Below are 14850 nucleotides of genomic sequence, written 5' to 3'. Positions count from 1 at the left end.
GCAGTTCTCTCCTGACAATATTCTTATTGCTCACTCTTGCAATACTTTTCTGAAGAATGAATTTCGTAAAACGTCCGTAAAATATAGGACGATCCCGTATTTTACTGGACGTCTGGGATCCCTAGGTGTATGACATGTTGTGTGTCTCGCAAGTTGTTTTAGTTTAATTATTATTATTATTATTGTAACGCGCCACATATCCAGCTGGAATGAGTGATGCAGCTGTCACTTCAACTGTCGAAATGATATTATTCCATTTTATCTGACTTTAATGTAATTAACCGCTTGTTTTCGGTTATTTTGACCAGCGTCAAAATTTCCCTTATCGGCGACTTTTGGTACTAAATCTTTTTTTCACAGAAATCATCTCCCCATGCCTTCAAAAGTCTCAATATAAAATTTGGTTTCATTCCGTTTATTGGTTTTAGCTACAGATACCTCCAAAGAGGGAAAGTTATTTTATGGCCACCCTGTATAATGTATCTGTATTTTGTAATATAAATTATTGTATAAATACTCAAAAAAATCAGCTAACGCCTTTTTAATCCCGTTAGGGAGTAAGCGAAGCCATTTAGCCCTATCTAACTTTTGAAGACTGAGTGGGCAGTTCAATCTCCACTGATGCCCAATCAGAGAGATAGCTGGACAAAGGCTATCACTGATTAAGTGGCACACAGTGAAGAGAGACGGCTTAACAAGTGCCGCCATCTCCTGGTCCCTAATACTCATATTCAATTTTGAAATAATGTAGGTTCTACGGTCGATTTTCTTGAGTTTACGGGACGAAAATCCCAAGTTTCCAGGAGAAAAAAACCGCTTGCATGTGCCAGAGGTCGACTAACTCGGGAACCGGTCGATAAAAGGCTTAGAAAAATTTCTTTCAAGGATATATTCAAATTTATATATCCTTGTTTAAGGCATTGTGGAGCGTCATCCAAATCTTTGCAGAAATACATTTCTGCATCATAAGCGATATCCGAGAAAACAAAGTTCCAAATGTCACCAACAGGGGCGTTTTAAACGCCAAATGCATGGAATTTGCATATCACGCAATTCAGGAGGGGTTTTAAAAAAGATGGACACCGGATTTTTCACTTCATGCTTGTCAATACCGTCCACAGTGATGGCACTTACCCTGGCCCAACATGCTTTGCTCGAGAAGCTGCACTATCTAAACAAGTGCAGTACTGTTGCTGCATTCTGCTAATTTTGTCTCCTGAATGAGGAGTCAACGAGGTTTGCTATCTCCATGTGCTCTGCTACGAATGATCACCCATTTAAAAAAACAGGATGTTTGGGAGATCTTGCAGATGTGGCAAACCATTTAGTTCAAAACAAGTGAATGAATAATAAATTAAAGATGCCGAGAAATTATATTCTTGGTTTCATCCTTTATCCAAGTGTAAGCAACTTTTGCTTACACTTGGATAAAGAATGAGACCAACAATATAATTTCTTGTCATCTTTAATTTATAGTATAACCAAGTGGGAAAACTTTCAACACATGCGAATTAAATTTTTACTGCCGTCGTGAAGCAGGCTATTAATAACAGTGCTGATTCTTACAGGAAACGTGCTGTATTAAGACACAAGAATGTGTGCCCTACACAACTGCCTGGTAAATTTTACAGAAGATTTTGCATTTAGTCATTCAAGATAACCCCGAAACAGGAGTTGCGCCCGCAGGACTTGGAAAGTCGACTGAAATTCGCTTTGCTTGAGTGGATTTGGAAGCTGCGTGGCAGTGAATGATTTTTATGGAGAAATGAGCCTCACTTTCACCTAAACTGAGATGTGAATACCTAGAATTACCTGGTATGGGCTACACAAAATCCGCATACAATCCAACAAGTTCTTTTCCATTCACCCAAAGTTATTCTGGCTCGAGTTTACCGCTTCCTTTATAATTAGACCATTCGTTTTTAGGGACATTCGCCAGTCAGTCTCTGTGTCTTGCTCAGTTACTGTCGAGAGATATCGTGATATGTCAAACAATTTTGAAGTGCAACAGTTGCAACTGTGCCTTTGCATAGATTCAGTCATTTTCATGAAGGATGAGGCCCATCCACAGGAGGTTCTTTGAGACTATTTTGCGGAACCTAGAGTGATTAGCCGTGCGTTTCTCACTGCATGGCGGCCTCGTTCACCTGATCTGACTTCCTGTGACTTCTGGTTCTGGGGACTTCTCAAAGACAGATTACCTGTATCATCCTGATAACTTGCTAGCGCTGAAAAATAGCATAAAGCAGCATATGTGCAACGTTAGTTCCAACCAGTTGCGTTCTGCCATTTGAATACAGTATGCAAAGGATGCAGTTTGAAGCATATCGGTAAGGGCAACACACTGAACAGTAAGCCCCATGAATGCATAACGGAATATAATAAAAATGTGTTATTTTTTATTTTAATTATGAATACACTTGATGCGTGCGAACGAGCCAAAATCATTCGGCGACTTAAGAACAGTAAATGGTATGGTAAATCCGACATACCAGGATGCATGAAAGGCTTTGAATTTGAGAGATGATTCTCACTGATCCGATTGTCTTGGAGATGCAATAATTTCAAACTTCACTGTCATCTTTCTGGCTTTTGTTCGCTGTAATGTTGGTTCACTGCAACATGACTGACCCACTATCGCTATGGTCAACTTACAAAAATCATTTTCGGAAGATATCTTACACTAAGAACGTTCTACTCATTCTCAGGCTCAGTTTAATGAAGCAATATAAAGAGGCGTTACTTGGACTTGAATCAATTGTTAAGTCAATAAGTGAAAAAAAGTGTTGAAGATTTCGGTCTTCCAATACCGAACAATCCTTTTTTGCCTCTATATATACAGGCTGATCATACGTACCGTTTTGAACGGGACAGTACCGTTTTTTTTTTTCATATTTCTACAAATAAAGTCTACAATTGTGGAGCAATTGGATACATGAAATAAAGAAAACATTCCTGTGTCTGATAGATGGGTACAGATTTCTTCTGAAATGAGCGAAAAACGCTTAGACTTTAAGATTTTTGTAATATTTTAGAGTTTATTCTTTGTCTTCCAGGAAGTACAACACCTGTTGAGAGAATATTTTCTGTTATGATCAGTATGTGGTCAAAGGAAAAATCTAGATTAAGTGTTGAGACAATGAGGGCTTTGTTAGTTGTAAGACAAAATTGTGTCATGGAGTGTGAGAAGTTTTATAATAAGGTGTTGAAAGACCGAAGTTTGCTGTGTAAGATCACTTCATCGATACCCTGTACGTATTTCACTACGAAATACGTACAGGATACTATATTTCGTAGTGAAATACAGTACCCTGTACTTCTACCTGACTTTTGTATGGGTTCTGTACTGAAGAATAATGGTAAGTTGACAAATCAACCTCCTGTGTATGGGCCAAACATAAAAAAAAAGCTCAATATGTTTATGTAATAAATATTTTTTTATCGTCTTACTTTTTCACGAATATAGAATATTACATAAATCCCCGTCCCGTTTTTACCATTCCAATGTCTTGTTTTTGTCTCAAGGAAATATGGTCAACCTATCTATATACAGATTTAATCTGAGAAAACTCATACAGTTTCAATGAACTTCGGAATTTATTAAGTCCAATATATCAAAACAAAGTAATTTGTTTTGATATATTGCAAAATTATTATTATTAAAATTATTACAAAAGGTTTCTTTGATGAATGTTCAATGTCCCATAAAACATCTGCTGAGGCAGTCGGCACCGAGGGATATCAGATCAGAGATCGAAGAATGGGTGGAATAACTGTTTTATTTGCCAATGAATTTCGACAAACACTGACGTCGTATTCCGCGGAACCAAAGTGAATGCCTGCCTTAAGAAATCATCACTATGGCATGCATGACATAGAGAAGTTTTCTCTCAACACTAATACACGTGTTCACCTCCATGGAGACTCCAATGCACATTCCTTCAATGTTAAAAAGTGGCAATGGTGAAGTACAGCAAAGAGAGGGCAAAATTATATTAACACACTTAAATATTGGGAAAATTATCCGAACTGTTGTACAGTGTCTATCCATCTATTGAGAACATAACAGAAAAGTCACCTCCATGCAGGGAGAGAGCTACCCTCGCACCTCGAAATGACTCCATGTTATTAACCAAACGAGTTGGTTCTTAATAAGGTTAATGGATCTGTCAGTGTTTACAAATCAGTAGATAATCCTGTGATGTAGATGATGCAGTTCATTTTCCCATGGAATTTTTAAATTCGCTTAATCCACCTGGATTGCCTGCTCATGAAATTAAATTGAAAATAGGTGATAGGTGTTCCTATGATGTTGCTCGGAAATCTGCCCCCCCCTCCAAAAAAAAAATCTTTGCAATGGACGTATGCTTCAAGTAAAATCGTTTAAACCGAATATAATAGAAGCTGTGATATTCGCAGGTCCTGGTATCGGAGAAATTGTCTTCATTCCTCGGATGCCCCTCATTCCTTCAGACTATCCATCGGCATTCAAACGGTTACAATTTCCAATAAGAGTTTGCTTTGCAGTGACGATTAATAAAGCCCAGGGGCAGACCCTTATATATGCAGGTTTAGATTTAAGAGGTGAATGTTTCGGACACAAGAAATAATATGTAGCATGTTCTCGAGTTAGCAGTCGTGAGAATTTTATTACTTTTGTCACGGTTGATGCAACTTCTAATGTTGTTTACAAAGAAGTGTTATAATGCTCACAATTTTACACCATGACGAAAGCACCAGCACCAAATATTCGAGTAAAAATCCCCTGAAGTGAACCGCTGGAAGTATAAGTTCACCTCGGCGAAGCGGGAGGGCTAAGCTAATAATAATAATAATATTATTATTATTATAACGATGTCTCCATGAGACTCATCGTGGGAGACCTTGCATTGACACACTAACCATTATTTACACAATACCTATCATACTTCTTAAATTCATTCACAGACGAAGCATTCACAACCATCTCTGCTTATATGCTTCTATCATATCTCCTCTCCTACGTCTATCAGCTAATTTTTGGAGCCCACAGATCTTCAATCTATCCTGGTAGGGAATATCCTACAGACCTGCAACAATCTTTGTAACTCGCCTCTGAATCCTCTCTGCCATTTCTTCTTCACCAGGAAATCCAGGTGACCAGATTTGTGCACAATAGTCCAAATGCGGTCTTATTAATATCTCTATATACATCTCATAATAATTTTATAATATTTATTATGTTTTATTGATAAATTCATGGATACACAATCTTCTTGTTGTGTACACATCTACAGAGCATATGATCTACCGATGATATTTATTCATTCATTCTTCTTCCTATTCTTAAGTATCTCCTCTAATTTATAGATCAGCAATCATGGTGTGCCAGAGTTTCCTGATCCTCTGCCATTCTTTTCATCCCGTAATAGCTATTGTTTCCCACCAATTTTTTTATATCATCAACCCAAGAAGTTTTTGTTTTACCTGGAGATTTTCTTTCCTCTACTTTTCCCACCAATATTTCCAGAGAGGTTTCTCCGCTGATTCTCTTAATGTGTGTCCTCCATCTTTCACTTTATCTTCATAAAGTCTGTCATGAATGCCCTTTTTGTATCCGATTAATAAATAACTCTTCATTATTTTTTTCTCTCCTTCAAATAAATATTGAGCTTTTTCTTGTTGCAACACATCTCAAAGGCCTGCAATTTCTTGATTATGGATTTTGTACATATTCACGTTTTGCATCCACAATTCAACGTTGTACCATACACGGGATTTTATTATTCTTATTGTAGTTTATTTACTTCTTCCAGAGATCATTAATAATTATTATTCCAAAACGCCTCTTTTGCTTTAGCTATTCTTGATTTTATCTCCATGACTGTTGTTTCACCTTCTTTAATCATTGCTCCTAAATAATTCATACAGTTTGAATTCAATTGTAGTCTTAAAGATGGGTGTTAATGCTGTTTTTGATTATAGCCATATATACTTGGTTTTAACTGTATTACATTAGTATAAATATTGTAAATGTAATGAGTAATTTCTGTATACGTGATTTATACATTAAAAGCACATCAGGCCAAATAGAGGCTGTCAGAATCAAATTTTCACGTTACGACAAATAGTTGAGAAATCGAGGGAATATAAAAAAGATCTATATTTAAGTTTTGTAGATTTGGAAAATGCATACGACAAGGTGCCAAGATAAATTCTACTCAAAATGCTATTATATGGTGTCAATGGGACATTATATCAAGCAATACTTAGTCTTTATTTGAGTTGTAAGTCAGCAGTTAGAATTGAAGGAAGTACAGAAAGATGGTTCAATGTTAAATCTGGTGTCAGACAAAGATGTACATTATCATCTCTGTTATTCATTAATCTACAGTATATGGATCACATTATGAAGTAAGTCGTATTAAACCTGATATCAAAATTGGAGATGTTAATCTCAGCGCTATCCTTTAAGCAGATGATGTTATACTTCTAAATAAATCCTGGACGAGTCTGCAAGATACCCTGACTAATTTGAATAACTGTTGTAATAGATATGGTATGAAGGTCAGCAACAACAAGTCAAAGACAATGAAAATAGGCAGAAACATTGAAAATATCAACTGCATTGTGAATAGAGAGCCCACAAAACAAGTAAAACATTTCAGCTACTTAATCATGATTTTTAGAAATGGTAAATTAAATATGGAAATAGACAACCAAATCAACAATGCTGGTATGGTAGGAAGTCAGTTGAATAAATTCATATGGAAAAAGAGAGAAATTAGTCAGAACAGTAAATTCGCTGTATACAGTGTTCAGTTCAAACCAATTTTAACTTATGGATTTGAGATCTGGGTAAGAAATAAAACACTTGACCAAAGACTAAAGACCACAGAAATGAGAGTTCTGAGAAAGATTAGAGGAGGTGAACAAATGACATCAGTGGCAATATTATATTAAAAACGAGGCTATTTGGAAAGAACTTAACATTGTTAGTATCCAGGAATGCGTTAGCAGAGCTAATCTCAGGTAGTATGGTCACTTAAACAGAATGGGCGAGGAAAGATTAGCACTGCTAATCTTTCCTCGCCCATTTTGTGTTCTCTGCCAGGTTGGCAGGAAAACGACCCAGAGGAAGACCAAGATATAGGTGGACTGATACAGTAAAAAGTGCCTTAGAAGATAGAAATAATATAAGATCTGATAATGTGGGAGTCTTGACAGGTAACAGACCGATTTGGAGGAAAATTGTTGATAGAATGTTAGTAATGGTGTAACTTTTTAATCACTTATTGGAGTACCGAAGTGATGTGTTGGTTAATATTGCTTTGTATACGTCTTAATTGTATTATGTTCTGTTGAAGTTTTTACACATGCGTTAATTGTGATGTAGCAATCATACAGGATTACTTAGCGTTAGTTACTGAAATTAATATTTTTTGCTTAATGATATAGTAACTTTTAAAAAAGGGCAGTTCGCTTATTAGTTTTTTTTTTTTTTTAATCATGATCTCTCTCTCATTCGCTTTGGAAGTGATTTTGCAGTCTGGAAATAACATTTCTTTTTTTCCATTTAGTAACTTTTAAACAGTCCATTTGTTCCGAAATTTATACTTTCTCTATGCGTTCTCCTTCTCCTGCTGTCTGTGTTGATTGCGTCAATACGATATCGTTTATTTAACCCCCCCCCCCGCTGTCTATTCATTTCTAATATACATTGCTGACCCTAGGAATTTTGCCGCCCCGTGCAATAACATATCTTGCAGCCCCTATCCCCTAAAAAAAAAACTCTTTTATTGACGTCTTAATAGCCACGATGTTGAGAGCTAGGCTTCAACATGTCTGATCATAAATTCTAAATAGTAACATTAGCTGATGAAAATTCTTAAGTTAATGAAAAATTATCATAAATTATATTTCTTTACAGAAAGAGAGATAATTAACCCTTTAACGGTGGAATTTTGTTCTGAAAATATGCATCTGCATGGATAATTAAAATCAATTGCTACTAATATCGACATTACTGGGATCGAAATGAGAAGTACTCGATGAGCTCAGAATTCATGGTTTCTGTCCTTTCGCTTATTTTCTCTTGTACTACATTAGCTGGTTGAGCTTTGTTTTTAGATATTTATGTCAAGCCCTGCTTTGTTTCTGAACATCGCGTTCTTTTTCCGATTTTCGTTTTCGATATTCTGCGCCTAATATTTTTTTTTTTTAATCAAAGGATCTCTTCAGTATGAATTTAAAAATTTATACTGAATTTTGTCAGACATTGGCATGAGAAATCTTGGGAATATGCCAAGAATGTCTACACATGTTTTGTGGACTTGGAGAAGGCATATGACCGGGTTCCTTCGGATAAGCTTTGGAAAGTAGTACAGGAGTATGATGGAGTGGATGGCCAACTATTAGCTGCCATCAAGTCCCTGTATGAATGCCCAGAGTTTTGTGTCAGGGTAAACAGCACAAAGTCTGAATCTTTCACAGTCTCCGTTGGCCTCCGCCAAGGGTGTGTTCTGTCACCCCTCCTTTTCATAATATTTATGGACTGGATTGATACGCACAGCCGAGGCAGTGAGTGTGTCAGAATTGGAAGATGTAGCATTGGACTTCTGGTTTTTGCAGATGACCTAGTTCTGCTTAGCTCTTCCACAGATGACCTCCAGCGGATCCTGGATAGGTTTGTAGCTGTTTGTGCAGACGCCGGAATCAAGATCAGTGTGGCCAAAACTGAAACATTTGTGGTATCAAGACAACCATCCCAGTGCACACTAAATGTAAGTGGAGTCTCAATGAAGCAGGTGGAGAAGTTTAAATACCTTGGGTCCATATTCACGAATGATGGAAAATGGGATGTAGAGCTAGATACTTGAATTGGCTTAGCAAGCTCAATATTGCGGGAGCTTGGCCGTATTGAAGCCTTCAATACTTGGTAGTATTGAAGTGGGAGTTAAGCCAGAAGGCAAAGCTCGCTGTCTTCAATACAGTCTATGTCCCCGTCCTCACCTATGGTCATGAGAGTTGGGTAATGACTGAAAGAATGCGGACACGAAACCAAGCGGCTGAAATTAGGTTCCTTCGAGGGGTTGCGGGGCTGACAAGACTCGACAGAGTCAGAAGCTGTGCAATTCGGGAAACCCTCAATACTCAACCGCTGCTTCTCCATGTTGAGAGATCACAGTTACGTTGGTAAGGGCACCTGATCAGAATGCCACAAGAGAGGCTTCCTCAGCAGGCCCTCTTGGCCACGCCAGAGGATGGGAGGCCACGTGGAAGGCCAAGGACTCGCTGGATAGATTATATCCAAAACCTTGGGTGGACACGTTGGGAATCCCACCAGAACACCTGAGCTTGGTGGCAGAGGATCATGACCCTTGCAGCTGTTGCCCCCACAATCCAATTAGGAAAGGTGAGCCTTCAAGATGTATGTACGTATGTATATTGGAATGTTCAAATTCTTTTAAAATCCAAATCCTAATAACTGTATCAAAAAGTGTTATTAACAATCACTCCACAACTGTATTATCAATACATAAATACAGTTTGTATTGATGTGTTTTGATTCTATATCTTTAATTGATTTACTCTTAACCAATTATCTCATTATGATCGTTTGGTCTCATTGGTAAAATGAGATTTACCCTCAGGCAAGGTCAACTCACGGTCAACAATGGAATCGGAAATAAATGCGAAATAGGTGTTCTACTATAGTCACGTCGTCTGATATTAACACCGACAGTGCGATATTAAACGCAACATAATACAACATTATTTAAAATGATTATGATTTTTAAAAAAAATATGCAGTACAATGAAGTTTTATTATATAAAAATTTAACTAACGACTTCCTGAAGTCTTGTTTCAACAGAGAAAGGAATAAATGACTTTTTTTATGATTTATTTTTCGTACACTTTAGGCCGATTTTGGCTCCCAAAAACTTGTCGCCTCGTGCAAATACGCGTGTTGCACCGTCGGTAGACGGTGCAACACGTGTATTTATATAATTTCGTACTGTTTAATTTGTTTGGTTCTTTTTATTGATAGTGTTTAGGCACTGATTATTTCGGTTTCTGTGATTTGTGGGTAACAATAACACTATTTCTAGTTTAACAAAGTACTTTAACAATCAATCAACTGGTAATTTAATTCTTGGATTGTTATTACGAGTTGGAACAATAATATCATATTTCATTGCTGTCCATACACAGCCCTTCAAGCGACTCATAGACTGATGCCTTACACTTCAGGACCATATCTATCTGGACCAAAGAAAGGAAATATCCACAGTAACAAATCTTTCCCGCTAACTTCTCTCGTACGTTAAACAGTATAAAAGATAGAATAGAAATGAGAAATGTAAGGTACTTTGATTTAATTCCCGGATATTCTATCTCCCGAGGAATTTATATATTTGATATATTTGAATATATTCATTATATATTTTATTGTATTATCTGTTTACTATTCATTCACATAATAACGTCAACATTATAATATATTTAAGAAAATTAATTACATATAATATGATGTTTATAATTGTTATACTGTAATAATGTTACTTACAGTTAGCATTTCTGTTTCCATGGCAAACCAAAATAACTCCGCTACTTTCGTGTTTTCTCGTCTCTAGAGATGGCGAGACTGTAAATCGTTATGGAAAGTTGCGATTTGCCATAGCTACGCACAATCACTGACATCGCTAGAGTCAGAATTGCACAAAAACGCTGTCATTTTTCACTCATCTGCTTTCTTTTAATTAAAAATTAAAAGATTCTATATATTTTAAGAAAAAGACCTTTAATTTTCTTTTTCTAATTAAATCACTTCATTCCCATTGTGAATTTTGTTTTATCTGCCCCCCCCCCCAAAAAAAAACATAAAAAAAACCCACCAAATTGTCTTAGCCATAGCTAAGCACAAATACTGACATCGCTAGAGTTAGAATTGCACAATAACGCTGTCATTTTATCACTAATTTTTCTTTCTTTTAATTACTTTTAATTAAAAAGAGTTCCTTTTTACGAATATTCTTGCCCAAAACATCTTGATTGAAAGGTGTTGCTGATCTCAACTTTAGAAAACTTTATCAGTCCTCTCCCCACATTTCGGAATGGATGTTAGCGAGGATATCTGAATCTAAATGTTGAGTGTGTGTGTGTGCACTCTTTAATATTACTTGCTTTGATTTACGCATTTTCTGTATAAATTATACATTTAACCCTTTAAACGTATAAATGAAATTATATTATATGTTGAAATTATATTTACAAATTAAATGAAGTAGAAATTATTCTTATTGCTAGTGTTTATAGAATAAAAAAAAAAAAAAAAAAATGTCGGAACTGAATTCCCGGTACAGTTAGTTATAAAATATAAAATATCTCTTCAATTTCTAAATAGGTGTATTATTAATCTATAACAAAATTTTAATAAATATTTTAATTCTGAAACTTATTTAAGTTGAATCAGATCTGTGTTTTAAAGTTTTTTATAATTCTGTTTAAAATGTATTGAAAAATATTTACCGTCATTTATATGGATTTCACATTATAGTTTATGGTTTCTTCATCAATTAATTAAATCAGATGTACATTTTTAATTATTTTTCACCATTTCCTATCATAATTTTCCGAAGCTATATGTAACATTTTTAGTGGTAAAAATATATAAATTTCTATTATAAAAACAGCTCTTTCAGTAAGAGATGCACGTTTTATAAAATGGAAGCTAAAGTGCTGCCAGTCAATCATAAAATATGCCAGTGTCGCAATGCATTACATTTGTCGTTGTGCCATTATTAGAGTTGCGATGAAAATTGTCAGACTATCTTGAAAATTTCGCTTTACATCATTCTGTTGTATTATTGGTCTTATTGTGTGGCATTTATTTTCGCAAATTTCTCTTATAATATCATCGTTATTCTTTTATTTATATATCGTCTCGTTTTCTGCTAAATTTCATCAAATATTTCTTTCTATCAATAGTTCCGTGTCTTATGTTTCTCCATTATTATTTTTAATCAATTAATTCCACCTTGGTTGTCATTCGAACTTAAACGATTTTGTCCTCTTTTTCATTCTTTGTTTTCAATACGGTTCTGTTTTCATTATAATTTCTTTCATATTTTTCTTTCTTTTTTTTTGCAGTATTATCAGTTTAAAGGAGATATTCCGTGCAAATTTTTATTTTGTTTTATCCACGAATAAACCAAGGGATAGATAAGTCGAACACACTGTTCTGACGATTTTTTTTTAAACTTTAATTGGCAAACCAGCTATCTTGAAGACTCCGGCAATGCCCTTGAATAATAAATTAATATCTTGAATGTTAAGATATTAAGTGAATTGAGTGAAAGAGGATGAGTGTCCTAGGTTCGATTCCTCGGAGACCTGAGGAACTTAAGGATTTTCCTCAGCCATAGCCAAGTTAGCCGGTCGTGGGCGTGAACAGCAGGGTTTTTTACGCCAGTTAATCTGGGGTTTTTCATCCCGCAAGCAGGCAAACCGGCCCGTGAACACACACGGATTACAGTTAGGAATACTGACCCAGCCATCGGCCTGATTCGTCAACTCTGCTGGTTTCGAAGTCCGGATAAAATTTGGGGGAATTGAGATGGTGCCGTACATTCCCGTAAAAGAGAACTCGTTGCCGCTGCATCATCATCATACGATAATTAATTAATCTTCAGTGTTATTTATTAATCCAGCACATTTTCTCCGAAGTGTATATTTTTCCAGTTTATTTGTGAAATTTCCCTTTACTAGTTTCCAATTCTGTTCAATCAGAAGGGACTTCTTTATGTAGAACGTATTCCATTCTTTAGCACTGTTTCACATTCCTAATGGTTGCAATAATCTTAATGAAAATCTGGATTATTATAAAAAATAATAATAATAAATAAAGTCCGTGCTGGGTTAAAAAGAGTCGGATGATCATCGGTAGTCATTAATCCGTGATATTCCGGGAACTATTTCAGATAAACATATGCTCATCGTTTTAAAATAATAATAAAAAAAAACACTTAAGTATGTTTTAACAATAAATTGGTGACGAAATAATTTGATGTATTTAAAACCGCTTCTAAGAATTCCCTCAGATTGCTTTGTTCTCTTAAACAACTTCCTTTCTATCCCACCCACTTCTTCTTTCGTTGATTTTCTAAAATGTGTTCTTCAGATTTTATTTTTCTTCCAACTAAAATATGTTCAGTTATTCAGTCTATCGAGAATCGGAACCACTGAAAACCCATCGTAGCTGAACAAGCTGGAAGGCTGATGAATTAAGAAGGATTTGTGTCGTGAGATGGATTCCTAACAGTAGAAAGACCGAACTATTAATTATAAAAGCAACTGCTGTCCAGCCAAGTCCAAACACATTTCCATTTCCCTTTTCTTTAATGTTCAGTTTAGGAGTATCGAAAAATGTCTTGTTTTATGTTTAATCACTTCTGAAATATTTCTTTGCGTTTTATTCTATTCTTCTGCCAGTAATTTCAAGAATTCTCAACAAGAGAAGATCGGACACAAATCACATCGGTTGCGTAAGTTTTGTTATTTTCTTCCTTTCATATTCGTTCCATCATATTTCATTCATCATTTTCTACGCCTTTATTTTTTTCTTTATTCTTCCACTTTTTGCATTGAAAATTGAAAAAAAAAAGCACAAATGGTTTTTACATGTAAGAAAACATTTGTGTATTCAACGGAGTCATATCAACATCAGTCTGCCTATGAAAATAAAAAGCGATTGTCGTTTAGATGGATCCACACACACACACACACACACACACACACACACACACACACACACACACACACACACACACACACACACACACACACACACACACACACACACACACACACACACACACACGCACTAGTGTTGCCAAATGAAAATTACTAAAAACAGTTAAATCTTTTAAAAAAAAAAGAGCTAAAAAGGAGTTAAAAATAAAAATTTGAAGATAAAATTTTAAAAGTAGTAGCTGATACTTTTAAGTCATTTACTGTATTCAAGTTGAAGTGATACTTGCGTATAAGTGGCTAAATACATCTTCCGTGTTGTCTTCTGCGCTTAATTCACCCACGCTTTCACTTAGATTTTCAGCTTTATTATATGTGGCCATCGTTCCAATATTACACTCAGTGTTGATGCTGGTAAATGATAGTCTGTGCAGCACTTGTTGTTACGCCTGAGGTCATACTTGACTGACAAAATGGCTGTCAGCATTGGCAATTCCATCTTGTTTCTTAATTTAGTTTTAACTACATTCATGGAACTAAAAATTCGTTCAATTTCCGCATTACAATTTGGCAGTATTAATAAATTTATTGCACACTGAGCAATTTCTTTAAATGGATTCATTCCAGATGCATCTTTATATTCTTGTACTTCAGTCCAGAAAAGCTCAGTGTTTTTTATATTTGTCCATTTATTTAAGTGGACAGTATTGTACTGGTATTCAGCAGCAGCAACATCTTTTTCTTTTTCAGCATTATTTCTAAGATGGGAGTAGCAGGTTCTTTTATATGTTTTAGGATATTGTCAACAGAAAAAGAAGACATCATTCTTAAAATATTCAAGTTTTCAGGCAACCTTTGCTTAAGCTGTTTGAAGAAACCAAGAAGAAACTGTCTTGCTCTACTTCTAAGATTTCGCTCATCATTTTGCATTATTTTCTTTTGTATCATCAACTCTGAAATTTTTCTTTCAAATCTGTAACAAGATTTGGACTGAGATCCAAATAGCCATCAATCTCTGACTCTAGAGGATCGACTATGGATGATGGTAGCACTAACATATTAGCAATAGAGCGAATCAAACGAGAAAGGTCTTCAAACAATCTCATCTTATCCGTACT

Source organism: Typopeltis vanoorti, chromosome 6 (assembly GCF_054136105.1).
Source record: "Typopeltis vanoorti isolate ZY-2024b chromosome 6, IOZ_Tvanoo_1.0, whole genome shotgun sequence".
Lineage (NCBI taxonomy): Eukaryota > Metazoa > Arthropoda > Arachnida > Uropygi > Thelyphonidae > Typopeltis > Typopeltis vanoorti.
This window is presented reverse-complemented; position numbering follows the sequence as displayed.